The sequence below is a fragment of the Lissotriton helveticus genome, chromosome 5_1 (genome assembly GCF_964261635.1).
Source record: "Lissotriton helveticus chromosome 5_1, aLisHel1.1, whole genome shotgun sequence".
Lineage (NCBI taxonomy): Eukaryota > Metazoa > Chordata > Amphibia > Caudata > Salamandridae > Lissotriton > Lissotriton helveticus.
The window spans coordinates 742,715,296-742,732,173 of NC_136065.1; positions in this window are offsets into that span (position 1 = coordinate 742,715,296).

Here is a 16,878-nt window from a genome sequence, read left to right on the forward strand (position 1 = left end):
AGCCCAGTACTGAGCCTGAAAAGCGTTTCAAACCCCACTTACAAGTAAAACGTGCTAAAATGTGCCTGGCTGCTCTTCACTGAAAAGCTTGGTTCTGCATACATTTTTAGCATATGTTTGCTCCTGCTGGGCCAGCCGAGCAGCAAATTTCTACTTACCACCTGCTATCATGAGAGACATCAGGGCTGCATCTTTTGAGCCCAGTACTGAGCCTGAAAAGCGTTTCCAACCCCACTTACAAGTGAAACTTGCTAAAATGTGCCTCTCTGCTCTTCACTGAAAAGCTGATTCTGCGTACGGCATAGGTTTGCTCCTGCTGGGTCAGTCGAGCAGCAAATTTCTACTTAACCACCTGCTATCATGAGAGACATCAGGGCTGCATCTTTTGAGGCCAGTACTGAGCCTGAAAAGCATTTCCAACCCCACTTACAAGTGAAACTTGCTAAAATGTGCCTAGCTGCTCTTCACTGAAAAGCTTGTTTCTGCATACATTTTTGGCATACGTTTGCTCCTGCTGGGTCAGCCGAGCAGCGAATTTCTACTTAACCACCTGCATCATGAGAGACATTAGGGCTGCATCTTTTGAGCCCAGTACTGAGCCTGAAAAGCATTTCCAACCCCACTTACAAGTGAAACTTGCTAAAATGTGCCTCTCTGCTCTTCACTGAAAAGCTTGGTTCTGCATACATTTTTAGCATACGTTTGCTCCTGCTGGGTCAGCCGAGCAGCAAATTTCTACTTAACCACCTGCTATCATGAGAGACATCAGGGCTGCATCTTTTGAGCCCAGTACTGAGCCTGAAAAGCATTTCCAACCCCACTTACAAGTGAAACTTGCTAAAATATGCCTGGCTGCTCTTCACTGAAAAGCTTGGTTCTGCATACATTTTTAGCATACGTTTGCTCCTGCTCAGTCTGCCGAGCAGCACATTTCTACTTAACCACCTGCTATCATGAGAGACATCAGGGCTGCTTCTTTGGAGCCCAGTACTGCGCCTGAAAAGCGTTTCCAACCCCACTTACAGTGAAACTTGCTAAAATGTGCCTGGCTGCTCTTCACTGAAAAGCTTGGTTCTGCATACATTTTTAGCATATGTTTGCTCCTGCTGGGCCAGCCGAGCAGCGAATTTCTACTTAACCACCTGCTATCATGAGAGACATCAGGGCTGCATCTTTTGAGCCCAGTACTGAGCCTGAAAAGCGTTTCCAACCCCACTTACAAGTGAAACTTGCTAAAATGTGCCTCTCTGCTCTTCACTGAAAAGCTGATTCTGCGTACATTTTTGGCATAGGTTTGCTCCTGCTGAGTCAGCCGAGCAGCAAATTTCTACTTAACCACCTGCTATCATGAGATACATCAGGGCTGCATCTTTTGAGCCCAGTACTGAGCCTGAAAAGCATTTCCAACCCCACTTACAAGTGAAACTTGCTAAAATGTGCCTAGCTGCTCTTCACTGAAAAGCTTGTTTCTGCATACATTTTTGGCATACGTTTGCTCCTGCTGGGTCAGCCGAGCAGCGAATTTCTACTTAACCACCTGCTATCATGAGAGACATCAGGGCTGCATCTTTTGAGCCCAGTACTGAGCCTGAAAAGCGTTTCCAACCCCACTTACAAGTGAAACTTGCTAAAATGTGCCTGGCTGCTCTTCACTGAAAAGCTTGGTTCTGCATACATTTTTAGCATACGTTTGCTCCTGCTGGGTCAGCCGAGCAGCAAATTTCTACTTAACCACCTGCTATCATGAGAGAGATCAGGGCTGCATCTTTTGAGCCCAGTACTGAGCCTGAAAAGCATTTCCAACCCCACTTACAAGTGAAACTTGCTAAAATGTGCCTGGCTGCTCTTCACTGAAAAGCTTGGTTCTGCACACATTTTTAGCATACGTTTGCTCCTGCTGGGTCAGCCGAGCAGCAAATTTCTACTTAACCACCTGCTATCATGAGAGACATCAGGCTGCATCTTTTGAGCCCAGTACTGAGCCTGAAAAGCGTTTCCAACCCCACGTACAAGTGAAACTTGCTAAAATGTGCCTGGCTGCTATTCACTGAAAAGCTTGGTTCTGCACACATTTTTAGCATACGTTTGCTCCTGCTGGGTCAGCCGAGCAGCACATTTCTACTTAACCACCTGCTATCATGAGAGACATCAGGGCTGCATCTTTTGAGCCCAGTACTGAGCCTGAAAAGCGTTTCCAACCCCACTTACAAGTGAAACTTGCTAAAATGTGCCTGGCTGTTCTTCACTGAAAAGCTTGGTTCTGCATACATTTTTAGCATACGTTTGCTCCTGCTGGGTCAGCCGAGCAGCGAATTTCTACTTAACCACCTGCATCATGAGAGACATCAGGGCTGCATCTTTTGAGCCCAGTACTGAGCCTGAAAAGCATTTCCAACCCCACTTACAAGTGAAACTTGCTAAAATGTGCCTGGCTGCTCTTCACTGAAAAGCTTGTTTCTGCATACATTTTTGGCATACGTTTGCTCCTGCTGCGTCAGCAGAGCAGCGAATTTCTACTTAACCACCTGCTATCATGAGAGACATCAGGGCTGCATCTTTTGAGCCCAGTACTGAGCCTGAAAAGCATTTCTAACCCCACTTACAAGTGAAACTTTCTAAAATGTGCCTGGCTGCTCTTCACTGAAAAGCTTGGTTCTGCACACATTTTTAGCATACGTTTGCTCCTGCTGGGTCAGCCGAGCAGCAAATTTCTACTTAACCACCTGCTATCATGAGAGACATCAGGGCTGCATCTTTTGAGCCCAGTACTGAGCCTGAAAAGCATTTCCAACCCCACTTACAAGTGAAACTTGCTAAAATATGCCTGGCTGCTCTTCACTGAAAAGCGTGGTTCTGCATACATTTTTAGCATACGTTTGCTCCTGCTGGGTCTGCCGAGCAGCACATTTCTACTTAACCACCTGCTATCATGAGAGACATCAGGGCTGCATCTTTGGAGCCCAGTACTGCGCCTGAAAAGCGGTTCCAACCCCACTTACAGTGAAACTTGCTAAAATATTCCTGGCTGCTCTTCACTGAAAAGCTTGGTTCTGCATACATTTTTAGCATATGTTTGCTCCTGCTGGGCCAGCCGAGCAGCGAATTTCTACTTAACCACCTGCTATCATGAGAGACATCAGGGCTGCATCTTTTGAGCCCAGTACTGAGCCTGAAAAGCGTTTCCAACCCCACTTACAAATGAAACTTGCTAAAATGTGCCTCTCTGCTCTTCACTGAAAAGCTGATTCTGCGTACATTTTTGGCATAGTTTTGCTTTCTGAGTCAGCCGAGCAGCAAATTTCTACTTAACCACCTGCTATCATGAGATACATCAGGGCTGCATCTTTTGAGCCCAGTACTGAGCCTGAAAAGCATTTCCAACCCCACTTACAAGTGAAACTTGCTAAAATGTGCCTAGCTGCTCTTCACTGAAAAGCTTGTTTCTGCATACATTTTTGGCATACGTTTGCTCCTGCTGGGTCAGCCGAGCAGCGAATTTCGACTTAACCACCTGCTATCATGAGAGACATCAGGGCTGCATCTTTTGAGCCCAGTACTGAGCCTGAAAAGCGTTTCCAACCCCACTTACAAGTGAAACTTGCTAAAATGTGCCTGGCTGCTCTTCACTGAAAAGCTTGGTTCTGCATACATTTTTAGCATACGTTTGCTCCTGCTGGGTCAGCCGAGCAGCAAATTTCTACTTAACCACTTGCTATCATGGGAGAGATCAGGGCTGCATCTTTTGAGCCCAGTACTGAGCCTGAAAAGCATTTCCAACCCCACTTACAAGTGAAACTTGCTAAAATGTGCCTGGCTGCTCTTCACTGAAAAGCTTGGTTCTGCACACATTTTTAGCATACGTTTGCTCCTGCTGGGTCAGCCGAGCAGCAAATTTCTACTTAACCACCTGCTATCATGAGAGACATCAGGCTGCATCTTTTGAGCCCAGTACTGAGCCTGAAAAGCATTTCCAACCCCACTTACAAGTGAAACTTGCTAAAATGTGCCTGGCTGCTATTCACTGAAAAGCTTGGTTCTGCACACATTTTTAGCATACGTTTGCTCCTGCTGGGTCAGCCGAGCAGCACATTTCTACTTAACCACCTGCTATCATGAGAGACATCAGGGCTGCATCTTTTGAGCCCAGTACTGAGCCTGAAAAGCGTTTCCAACCCCACTTACAAGTGAAACTTGCTAAAATGTGCCTGGCTGCTCTTCACTGAAAAGCTTGGTTCTGCATACATTTTTAGCATACGTTTGCTCCTGCTGGGCCAGCCGAGCAGCGAATTTCTACTTAACCACCTGCTATCATGAGAGACAGCAGGGCTGCATCTTTTGAGCCCAGTACTGAGCCTGAAAAGCGTTTCCAACCCCACTTACAAGTGAAACTTGCTAAAATGTGCCTGGCTGTTCTTCACTGAAAAGCTTGGTTCTGCATACATTTTTAGCATACGTTTGCTCCTGCTGGGTCAGCCGAGCAGCTAATTTCTACTTAACCACCTGCATCATGAGAGACATCAGGGCTGCATCTTTTGAGCCCAGTACTGAGCCTGAAAAGCATTTCCAACCCCACTTACAAGTGAAACTTGCTAAAATGTGCCTGGCTGCTCTTCACTGAAAAGCTTGTTTCTGCATACATTTTTAGCATATGTTTGCTCCTGCTGCGTCAGCAGAGCAGCGAATTTCTACTTAACCACCTGCTATCATGAGAGACATCAGGGCTGCATCTTTTGAGCCCAGAGCCTGAAAAGCGTTTCCAACCCCACTTACAAGTGAAACTTGCCAAAATGTGCCTCTCTGCTCTTCACTGAAAAGCTGATTCTGCGTACATTTTTGGCATAGGTTTGCTCCTGCTGGGTCAGCCGAGCAGCAAATTTCGACTTAACCACCTGCTATCATGAGATACAGCAGGGCTGCATCTTTTGAGGCCAGTACTGAGCCTGAAAAGCGTTTCTAACCCCACTTACAAGTGAAACTTGCTAAAATGTGCCTGGCTGCTCTTCACTGAAAAGCTTGGTTCTGCATACATTTTTAGCATACGTTTGCTCCTGCTGGGTCAGCCGAGCAGCGAATTTCTACTTAACCACCTGCTATCATGAGAGACATCAGGGCTGCATCTTTTGAGCCCAGTACTGAGCCTGAAAAGCGTTTCCAACGCCACTTACAAGTGAAACTTGCTAAAATGTGCCTGGCTGCTCTTCACTGAAAAGCTTGGTTCTGCATACATTTTTAGCATATGTTTGCTCCTGCTGGGCCAGCCGAGCAGCGAATTTCTACTTAACCACCTGCTATCATGAGAGACAGCAGGGCTGCATCTTTTGAGCCCAGTACTGAGCCTGAAAAGCGTTTCCAACCCCACTTACAAGTGAAACTTGCTAAAATGTGCCTGGCTGCTATTCACTGAAAAGCTTGGTTCTGCACACATTTTTAGCATACGTTTGCTCCTGCTGGGTCAGCCGAGCAGCACATTTCTACTTAACCACCTGCTATCATGAGAGACATCAGGGCTGCATCTTTTGAGCCCAGTACTGAGCCTGAAAAGCGTTTCCAACCCCACTTACAAGTGAAACTTGATAAAATGTGCCTGGCTGCTCTTCACTGAAAAGCTTGGTTCTGCATACATTTTTAGCATACGTTTGCTCCTGCTGGGTCAGCCGAGCAGCGAATTTCTACTTAACCACCTGCATCATGAGAGACATCAGGGCTGCATCTTTTGAGCCCAGTACTGAGCCTGAAAAGCATTTCCAACCCCACTTACAAGTGAAACTTGCTAAAATGTGCCTGGCTGCTCTTCACTGAAAAGCTTGTTTCTGCATACATTTTTGGCATACGTTTGCTCCTGCTGCGTCAGCCGAGCAGCAAATTTCGACTTAACCACCTGCTATCATGAGATACAGCAGGGCTGCATCTTTTGAGGCCAGTACTGAGCCTGAAAAGCATTTCCAACCCCACTTACAAGTGAAACTTGCTAAAATGTGCCTCTCTGCTCTTCACTGAAAAGCTTGGTTCTGCATACATTTTTGGCATACGTTTGCTCCTGCTGGGTCAGCCGAGCAGCGAATTTCTACTTAACCACCTGCTATCATGAGAGACATCAGGGCTGCATCTTTTGAGCCCAGTACTGAGCCTGAAAAGCGTTTCCAACCCCACTTACAAGTGAAACTTGCTAAAATGTGCCTGGCTGCTCTTCACTGAAAAGCTTGTTTCTGCATACATTTTTGGCATACGTTTGGTCCTGCTGCGTCAGCAGAGCAGCGAATTTCTACTTAACCACCTGCTATCATGAGAGACATCAGGGCTGCATCTTTTGAGCCCAGTACTGAGCCTGAAAAGCGTTTCCAACCCCACTTACAAGTGAAAATTGCCAAAATGTGCCTCTCTGCTCTTCACTGAAAAGCTGATTCTGCGTACATTTTTGGCATAGGTTTGCTCCTGCTGGGTCAGCCGAGCAGCAAATTTCGACTTAACCACCTGCTATCATGAGATACAGCAGGGCTGCATCTTTTGAGGCCAGTACTGAGCCTGAAAAGCGTTTCCAACCCCACTTACAAGTGAAACTTGCTAAAATGTGCCTGGCTGCTCTTCACTGAAAAGCTTGGTTCTGCACACATTTTTAGCATACGTTTGCTCCTGCTGGGTCAGCCGAGCAGCGAATTTCTACTTAACCACCTGCTATCATGAGAGACATCAGGGCTGCATCTTTTGAGCCCAGTACTGAGCCTGAAAAGCGTTTCCAACCCCACTTACAAGTGAAACTTGCTAAAATGTGCCTGGCTGCTCTTCACTGAAACGCTTGGTTCTGCATACATTTTTAGCATACGTTTGCTCCTGCTGGGTCAGCCGAGCAGCGAATTTCTACTTAACCACCTGCTATCATGAGAGACATCAGGGCTGCATCTTTTGAGCCCAGTACTGAGCCTGAAAAGCATTTCCAACCCCACTTACAAGTGAAACTTGCTAAAATATGCCTGGCTGCTCTTCACTGAAAAGCTTGGTTCTGCATACATTTTTAGCATACGTTTGCTCCTGCTGGGTATGCCGAGCAGCACATTTCTACTTAACCACCTGCTATCATGAGAGACATCAGGGCTGCATCTTTGGAGCCCAGTACTGCGCCTGAAAAGCGTTTCCAACCCCACTTACAGTGAAACTTGCTAAAATGTGCCTGGCTGCTCTTCACTGAAAAGCTTGGTTCTGGATACATTTTTAGCATATGTTTGCTCCTGCTGGGCCAGCCGAGCAGCGAATTTCTACTTAACCACCTGCTATCATGAGAGACATCAGGGCTGCATCTTTTGAGCCCAGTACTGAGCCTGAAAAGCGTTTCCAACCCCACTTACAAGTGAAACTTGCTAAAATGTGCCTCTCTGCTCTTCACTGAAAAGCTGATTCTGCGTACATTTTTGGCATAGGTTTGCTCCTGCTGAGTCAGCCGAGCAGCAAATTTCTACTTAACCACCTGCTATCATGAGATACATCAGGGCTGCATCTTTTGAGCCCAGTACTGAGCCTGAAAAGCATTTCCAACCCCACTTACAAGTGAAACTTGCTAAAATGTGCCTAGCTGCTCTTCACTGAAAAGCTTGTTTCTGCATACATTTTTGGCATACGTTTGCTCCTGCTGGGTCAACCGAGCAGCGAATTTCTACTTAACCACCTGCAATCATGAGAGACATCAGGGCTGCATCCTTTGAGCCCAGTACTGAGACTGAAAAGCGTTTCCAACCCCACTTACAAGTGAAACTTGCTAAAATGTGCCTGGCTGCTCTTCACTGAAAAGCTTGGTTCTGCATACATTTTTAGCATACGTTTGCTCCTGCTGGGTCAGCCGAGCAGCAAATTTCTACTTAACCACCTGCTATCATGGGAGAGATCAGGGCTGCATCTTTTGAGCCCAGTACTGAGCCTGAAAAGCATTTCCAACCCCACTTACAAGTGAAACTTGCTAAAATGTGCCTGGCTGCTCTTCACTGAAAAGCTTGGTTCTGCACACATTTTTAGCATACGTTTGCTCCTGCTGGGTCAGCCGAGCAGCAAATTTCTACTTAACCACCTGCTATCATGAGAGACATCAGGCTGCATCTTTTGAGCCCAGTACTGAGCCTGATAAGCGTTTCCAACCCCACTTACAAGTGAAACTTGCTAAAATGTGCCTGGCTGCTATTCACTGAAAAGCTTGGTTCTGCACACATTTTTAGCATACGTTTGCTCCTGCTGGGTCAGCCGAGCAGCACATTTCTACTTAACCACCTGCTATCATGAGAGACATCAGGGCTGCATCTTTTGAGCCCAGTACTGAGCCTGAAAAGCGTTTCCAACCCCACTTACAAGTGAAACTTGCTAAAATGTGCCTGGCTGCTCTTCACTGAAAAGCTTGGTTCTGCATACATTTTTAGCATACGTTTGCTCCTGCTGGGCCAGCCGAGCAGCGAATTTTTACTTAACCACCTGCTATCATGAGAGACAGCAGGGCTGCATCTTTTGAGCCCAGTACTGAGCCTGAAAAGCGTTTCCAACCCCACTTACAAGTGAAACTTGCTAAAATGTGCCTGGCTGTTCTTCACTGAAAAGCTTGGTTCTGCATACATTTTTAGCATACGTTTGCTCCTGCTGGGTCAGCCGAGCAGCGAATTTCTACTTAACCACCTGCATCATGAGAGACATCAGGGCTGCATCTTTTGAGCCCAGTACTGAGCCTGAAAAGCATTTCCAACCTCACTTACAAGTGAAACTTGCTAAAATGTGCCTGGCTGCTCTTCACTGAAAAACTTGTTTCTGCCTACATTTTTGGCATACGTTTGCTCCTGCTGCGTCAGCAGAGCAGCGAATTTCTACTTAACCACCTGCTATCATGAGAGACATCAGGGCTGCATCTTTTGAGCCCAGAGCCTGAAAAGCGTTTCCAACCCCACTTACAAGTGAAACTTGCCAAAATGTGCCTCTCTGCTCTTCACTGAAAAGCTGATTCTGCGTACATTTTTGGCATAGGTTTGCTCCTGCTGGGTCAGCCGAGCAGCAAATTTCGACTTAACCACCTGCTATCATGAGATACAGCAGGGCTGCATCTTTTGAGGCCAGTACTGAGCCTGAAAAGCGTTTCCAACCCCACTTACAAGTGAAACTTGCTAAAATGTGCCTGGCTGCTCTTCACTGAAAAGCTTGGTTCTGCACACATTTTTAGCATACGTTTGCTCCTGCTGCGTCAGCCGAGCAGCGAATTTCTACTTAACCACCTGCTATCATGAGAGACATCAGAGCTGCATCTTTTGAGCCCAGTACTGATCCTGAAAAGCGTTTCCAACCCCACTTACAAGTGAAACTTGCTAAAATGTGCCTAGCTGCTCTTCACTGAAAAGCTTGGTTCTGCATACATTTTTAGCATACGTTTGCTCCTGCTGGGTCAGCCGAGCAGCACATTTCTACTTAACCACCTGCTATCATGAGAGACATCAGGGCTGCATCTTTTGAGCCTAGTAGTGAGCCTGAAAAGCATTTCCAACCCCACTTACAAGTGAAACTTGCTAAAATGTGCCTGGCTGCTCTTCACTGAAAAGCTTGGTTCTGCACACATTTTTAGCATACGTTTGCTCCTGCTGGGTCAGCCGAGCAGCAAATTTCTACTTAACCACCTGCTATCATGAGAGACATCAGGCTGCATCTTTTGAGCCCAGTACTGAGCCTGAAAAGCGTTTCCAACCCCACTTACAAGTGAAACTTGCTAAAATGTGCCTGGCTGCTATTCACTGAAAAGCTTGGTTCTGCACACATTTTTAGCATACGTTTGCTCCTGCTGGGTCAGCCGAGCAGCACATTTCTACTTAACCACCTGCTATCATGAGAGACATCAGGGCTGCATCTTTTGAGCCCAGTACTGAGCCTGAAAAGCGTTTCCAACCCCACTTACAAGTGAAACTTGCTAAAATGTGCCTGGCTGTTCTTCACTGAAAAGCTTGGTTCTGCATACATTTTTAGCATACGTTTGCTCCTGCTGGGTCAGCCGAGCAGCGAATTTCTACTTAACCACCTGCATCATGAGAGACATCAGGGCTGCATCTTTTGAGCCCAGTACTGAGCCTGAAAAGCATTTCCAACCCCACTTACAAGTGAAACTTGCTAAAATGTGCCTGGCTGCTCTTCACTGAAAAGCTTGTTTCTGCATACATTTTTGGCATACGTTTGCTCCTGCTGCGTCAGCAGAGCAGCGAATTTCTACTTAACCACCTGCTATCATGAGAGACATCAGGGCTGCATCTTTTTAGCCCAGAGCCTGAAAAGCGTTTCCAACCCCACTTACAAGTGAAACTTGCCAAATGTGCCTCTCTGCTCTTCACTGAAAAGCTGATTCTGCGTACATTTTTGGCATAGGTTTGCTCCTGCTGGGTCAGCCGAGCAGCAAATTTCGACTTAACCACCTGCTATCATGAGATACAGCAGGGCTGCATCTTTTGAGGCCAGTACTGAGCCTGAAAAGCGTTTCCAACCCCACTTACAAGTGAAACTTGCTAAAATGTGCCTGGCTGCTCTTCACTGAAAAGCTTGGTTCTGCACACATTTTTAGCATACGTTTGCTCCTGCTGGGTCAGCCGAGCAGCGAATTTCTACTTAACCACCTGCTATCATGAGAGACATCAGGGCTGCATCTTTTGAGCCCAGTACTGAGCCTGAAAAGCGTTTCCAACCCCACTTACAAGTGAAACTTGCTAAAATGTGCCTGGCTGCTCTTCACTGAAAAGCTTGTTTCTGCATACATTTTTGGCATACGTTTGCTCCTGCTGCGTCAGCAGAGCAGCGAATTTCTACTTAACCACCTGCTATCATGAGAGACATCAGGGCTGCATCTTTTGAGCCCAGTACTGAGCCTGAAAAGCGTTTCCAACCCCACTTACAAGTGAAACTTGCCAAAATGTGCCTCTCTGCTCTTCACTGAAAAGCTGATTCTGCGTACATTTTTGGCATAGGTTTGCTCCTGCTGGGTCAGCCGAGCAGCAAATTTCGACTTAAGCACCTGCTATCATGAGATACAGCAGGGCTGCATCTTTTGAGGCCAGTACTGAGCCTGAAAAGCGTTTCCAACCCCACTTACAAGTGAAACTTGCTAAAATGTGCCTGGCTGCTCTTCACTGAAAAGCTTGGTTCTGCATAAATTTTTAGCATACGTTTGCTCCTGCTGGGTCAGCCGAGCAGCGAATTTCTACTTAACCACCTGCTATCATGAGAGACATCAGGGCTGCATCTTTTGAGCCCAGTACTGAGCCTGAAAAGCGTTATCAACCCCACTTACAAGTGAAACTTGCTAAACTGTGCCTCTCTGCTCTTCACTGAAAAGCTTGGTTCTGCATAAATTTTTAGCATACGTTTGCTCCTGCTGGGTCAGCCGAGCAGCGAATTTCTACTTAACCACCTGCTATCATGAGAGACATCAGGGCTGCATCTTTTGAGCCCAGTACTGAGCCTGAAAAGCGTTTCCAACCCCACTTACAAGTGAAACTTGCTAAAATGTGCCTGGCTGCTCTTCACTGAAAAGCTTGGTTCTGCATAAATTTTTAGCATACGTTTGCTCCTGCTGGGTCAGCCGAGCAGCGAATTTCTACTTAACCACCTGCTATCATGAGAGACATCAGGGCTGCATCTTTTGAGCCCAGTACTGAGCCTGAAAAGCGTTATCAACCCCACTTACAAGTGAAACTTGCTAAACTGTGCCTCTCTGCTCTTCACTGAAAAGCTTGGTTCTGCATACATTTTTAGCATACGTTTGCTCCTGCTGGGTTAGCCGAGCAGCACATTTCTACTTAACCACCTGCTATCATGAGAGACATCAGGGCTGCATCTTTTGAGCCTAGTAGTGAGCCTGAAAAGCATTTCCAACCCCACTTACAAGTGAAACTTGCTAAAATGTGCCTGGCTGCTCTTCACTGAAGAGCTTGTTTCTGCATAAATTTTTAGCATACGTTTGCTCCTGCTGGGTCAGCCGAGCAGCAAATTTCTACTTAACCACCTGCTATCATGAGAGATATCAGGGCTGCATCTTTTGAGCCCAGTACTGAGCCTGAAAAGCGTTTCCAACCCCACTTACAAGTGAAACTTGCTAAAATGTGCCTCTCTGCTCTTCACTGAAAAGCTCATTCTGCGTACATTTTTGGCATGGGTTTGCTCCTGCTGGGTCAGCCGAGCAGCAAATTTCTACTTAACCACCTGCTATCATGAGAGACATCAGGGCTGCATGTTTTGAGCCCAGTACTGAGCCTGAAAAGCATTTCTAACCCCACTTACAAATGAAACTTGCTAAAATGTGCCTGGCTGCTCTTCACTGAAAAGCTTGTTTCTGCATACATTTTTGGCATACGTTTGCTCCTGCTGCGTCAGCAGAGCAGCAAATTTCTACTTAACCACCTGCTATCATGAGACATCAGGGCTGCATCTTTTGAGCCCAGTACTGATCCTGAAAAGCGTTTCCAACCCCACTTACAAGTGAAACTTGCTAAAATGTGCCTGGCTGCTCTTCACTGAAAAGCTTGGTTCTGCGCAAATTTTTAGCATACGTTTGCTCCTGCTGGGTCAGCCGAGCAGCGAATTTCTACTTAACCACCTGCTATCATGAGAGACATCAGGGCTGCATCTTTTGAGCCCAGTACTGAGCCTGAAAAGCGTTTCCAACCCCACTCACAAGTGAAACTTGCTAAAATGTGCCTGGCTGCTATTCACTGAAAAGCTTGGTTCTGCACACATTTTTAGCATACGTTTGCTCCTGCTGGGTCAGCCGAGCAGCACATTTCTACTTAACCACCTGCTATCATGAGAGACATCAGGGCTGCATCTTTTGAGCCCAGTACTGAGCCTGAAAAGCGTTTCCAACCCCACTTACAAGTGAAACTTGCTAAAAATGTGCCTCTCTGCTCTTCACTGAAAAGCTTGGTTCTGCATACATTTTTCGCATAGGTTTGCTCCTGCTGGGTTAGCCGAGCAGCGAATTTCTACTTAACCACCTGCTATCATGAGAGACATCAGGGCTGCATCTTTTGAGGCCAGTACTAAGCCTGAAAAGCATTTCCAACCCCACTTACAAGTGAAACTTGCTAAAAATGTGCCTAGCTGCTCTTCACTGAAAAGCTTGTTTCTGCATACATTTTTGGCATACGTTTCCTCCTGCTGGGTCAGCCGAGCAGCGAATTTCTACTTAACCACCTGCTATCATGAGAGACATCAGGGCTGCATCTTTTGAGCCCAGTACTGAGCCTGAAAAGCGTTTCCAACCCCACTCACAAGTGAAACTTGCTAAAATGTGCCTGGCTGCTATTCACTGAAAAGCTTGGTTCTGCATACATTTTTAGCATATGTTTGCTCCTGCTGGGCCAGCCGAGCAGCGAATTTCTACTTAACCACCTGCTATCATGAGAGACAGCAGGGCTGCATCTTTGTAGCCCAGTACTGAGCCTGGAAAGCGTTTCCAACCCCACTTACAAGTGAAACTTGCTAAAATGTGCCTGGCTGCTCTTCACTGAAAAGCTTGTTTCTGCATACATTTTTGGCATACGTTTGCTCCTGCTGCGTCAGCAGAGCAGCGAATTTCTACTTAACCACCTGCTATCATGAGAGACATCAGGGCTGCATCTTTTGAGCCCAGTACTGAGCCTGAAAAGCGTTTCCAACCCCACTTACAAGTGAAACTTGCTAAAATGTGCCTGGCTGCTCTTCACTGAAAAGCTTGTTTCTGCATAAATTTTTAGCATACGTTTGCTCCTGCTGGGTCAGCCGAGCAGCAAATTTCTACTTAACCACCTGCTATCATGAGAGATATCAGGGCTGCATCTTTTGAGCCCAGTACTGAGCATGAAAAGCGTTTCCAACCCCACTTACAAGTGAAACTTGCTAAAATGTGCCTCTCTGCTCTTCACTGAAAAGCTCATTCTGCGTACATTTTTGGCATGGGTTTGCTCCTGCTGGGTCAGCCGAGCAGCAAATTTCTACTTAACCACCTGCTATCATGAGAGACATCAGGGCTGCATGTTTTGAGCCCAGTACTGAGCCTGAAAAGCATTTCTAACCCCACTTACAAATGAAACTTGCTAAAATGTGCCTGGCTGCTCTTCACTGAAAAGCTTGTTTCTGCATACATTTTTGGCATACGTTTGCTCCTGCTGCGTCAGCAGAGCAGCAAATTTCTACTTAACCACCTGCTATCATGAGACATCAGGGCTGCATCTTTTGAGCCCAGTACTGATCCTGAAAAGCGTTTCCAACCCCACTTACAAGTGAAACTTGCTAAAATGTGCCTGGCTGCTCTTCACTGAAAAGCTTGGTTCTGCGCACATTTTTAGCATACGTTTGCTCCTGCTGGGTCAGCCGAGCAGCGAATTTCTACTTAACCACCTGCTATCATGAGAGACATCAGGGCTGCATCTTTTGAGCCCAGTACTGAGCCTGAAAAGCGTTTCCAACCCCACTCACAAGTGAAACTTGCTAAAATGTGCCTGGCTGCTATTCACTGAAAAGCTTGGTTCTGCACACATTTTTAGCATACGTTTGCTCCTGCTGGGTCAGCCGAGCAGCACATTTCTACTTAACCACCTGCTATCATGAGAGACATCAGGGCTGCATCTTTTGAGCCCAGTACTGAGCCTGAAAAGCGTTTCCAACCCCACTTACAAGTGAAACTTGCTAAAAATGTGCCTCTCTGCTCTTCACTGAAAAGCTTGGTTCTGCATACATTTTTCGCATACGTTTGCTCCTGCTGGGTTAGCCGAGCAGCGAATTTCTACTTAACCACCTGCTATCATGAGAGACATCAGGGCTGCATCTTTTGAGGCCAGTACTGAGCCTGAAAAGCGTTTCCAACCCCACTTACAAGTGAAACTTGCTAAAATGTGCCTGGCTGCTCTTCACTGAAAAGCTTGGTTCTGCACACATTTTTAGCATACGTTTGCTCCTGCTGCGTCAGCCGAGCAGCGAATTTCTACTTAACCACCTGCTATCATGAGAGACATCAGAGCTGCATCTTTTGAGCCCAGTACTGAGCCTGAAAAGCGTTTCCAACCCCACTTACAAGTGAAACTTGCTAAAATGTGCCTGGCTGCTCTTCACTGAAAAGCTTGGTTCTGCATACATTTTTAGCATACGTTTGCTCCTGCTGGGTCAGCCGAGCAGCACATTTCTACTTAACCACCTGCTATCATGAGAGACATCAGGGCTGCATCTTTTGAGCCTAGTAGTGAGCCTGAAAAGCATTTCCAACCCCACTTACAAGTGAAACTTGCTAAAATGTGCCTGGCTGCTCTTCACTGAAAAGCTTGGTTCTGCACACATTTTTAGCATACGTTTGCTCCTGCTGGGTCAGCCGAGCAGCAAATTTCTACTTAACCACCTGCTATCATGAGAGACATCAGGCTGCATCTTTTGAGCCCAGTACTGAGCCTGAAAAGCGTTTCCAACCCCACTTACAAGTGAAACTTGCTAAAATGTGCCTGGCTGCTATTCACTGAAAAGCTTGGTTCTGCACACATTTTTAGCATACGTTTGCTCCTGCTGGGTCAGCCGAGCAGCACATTTCTACTTAACCACCTGCTATCATGAGAGACATCAGGGCTGCATCTTTTGAGCCCAGTACTGAGCCTGAAAAGCGTTTCCAACCCCACTTACAAGTGAAACTTGCTAAAATGTGCCTGGCTGTTCTTCACTGAAAAGCTTGGTTCTGCATACATTTTTAGCATACGTTTGCTCCTGCTGGGTCAGCCGAGCAGCGAATTTCTACTTAACCACCTGCATCATGAGAGACATCAGGGCTGCATCTTTTGAGCCCAGTACTGAGCCTGAAAAGCATTTCCAACCCCACTTACAAGTGAAACTTGCTAAAATGTGCCTGGCTGCTCTTCACTGAAAAGCTTGTTTCTGCATACATTTTTGGCATACGTTTGCTCCTGCTGCGTCAGCAGAGCAGCGAATTTCTACTTAACCACCTGCTATCATGAGAGACATCAGGGCTGCATCTTTTTAGCCCAGAGCCTGAAAAGCGTTTCCAACCCCACTTACAAGTGAAACTTGCCAAAATGTGCCTCTCTGCTCTTCACTGAAAAGCTGATTCTGCGTACATTTTTGGCATAGGTTTGCTCCTGCTGGGTCAGCCGAGCAGCAAATTTCGACTTAACCACCTGCTATCATGAGATACAGCAGGGCTGCATCTTTTGAGGCCAGTACTGAGCCTGAAAAGCGTTTCCAACCCCACTTACAAGTGAAACTTGCTAAAATGTGCCTGGCTGCTCTTCACTGAAAAGCTTGGTTCTGCACACATTTTTAGCATACGTTTGCTCCTGCTGGGTCAGCCGAGCAGCGAATTTCTACTTAACCACCTGCTATCATGAGAGACATCAGGGCTGCATCTTTTGAGCCCAGTACTGAGCCTGAAAAGCGTTTCCTACCCCACTTACAAGTGAAACTTGCTAAAATGTGCCTGGCTGCTCTTCACTGAAAAGTTTGTTTCTGCATACATTTTTGGCATACGTTTGCTCCTGCTGCGTCAGCAGAGCAGCGAATTTCTACTTAACTACCTGCTATCATGAGAGACATCAGGGCTGCATCTTTTGAGCCCAGTACTGAGCCTGAAAAGCGTTTCCAACCCCACTTACAAGTGAAACTTGCCAAAATGTGCCTCTCTGCTCTTCACTGAAAAGCTGATTCTGCGTACATTTTTGGCATAGGTTTGCTCCTGCTGGGTCAGCCGAGCAGCAAATTTCGACTTAAGCACCTGCTATCATGAGATACAGCAGGGCTGCATCTTTTGAGGCCAGTACTGAGCCTGAAAAGCGTTTCCAACCCCACTTACAAGTGAAACTTGCTAAAATGTGCCTGGCTGCTCTTCACTGAAAAGCTTGGTTCTGCATACATTTT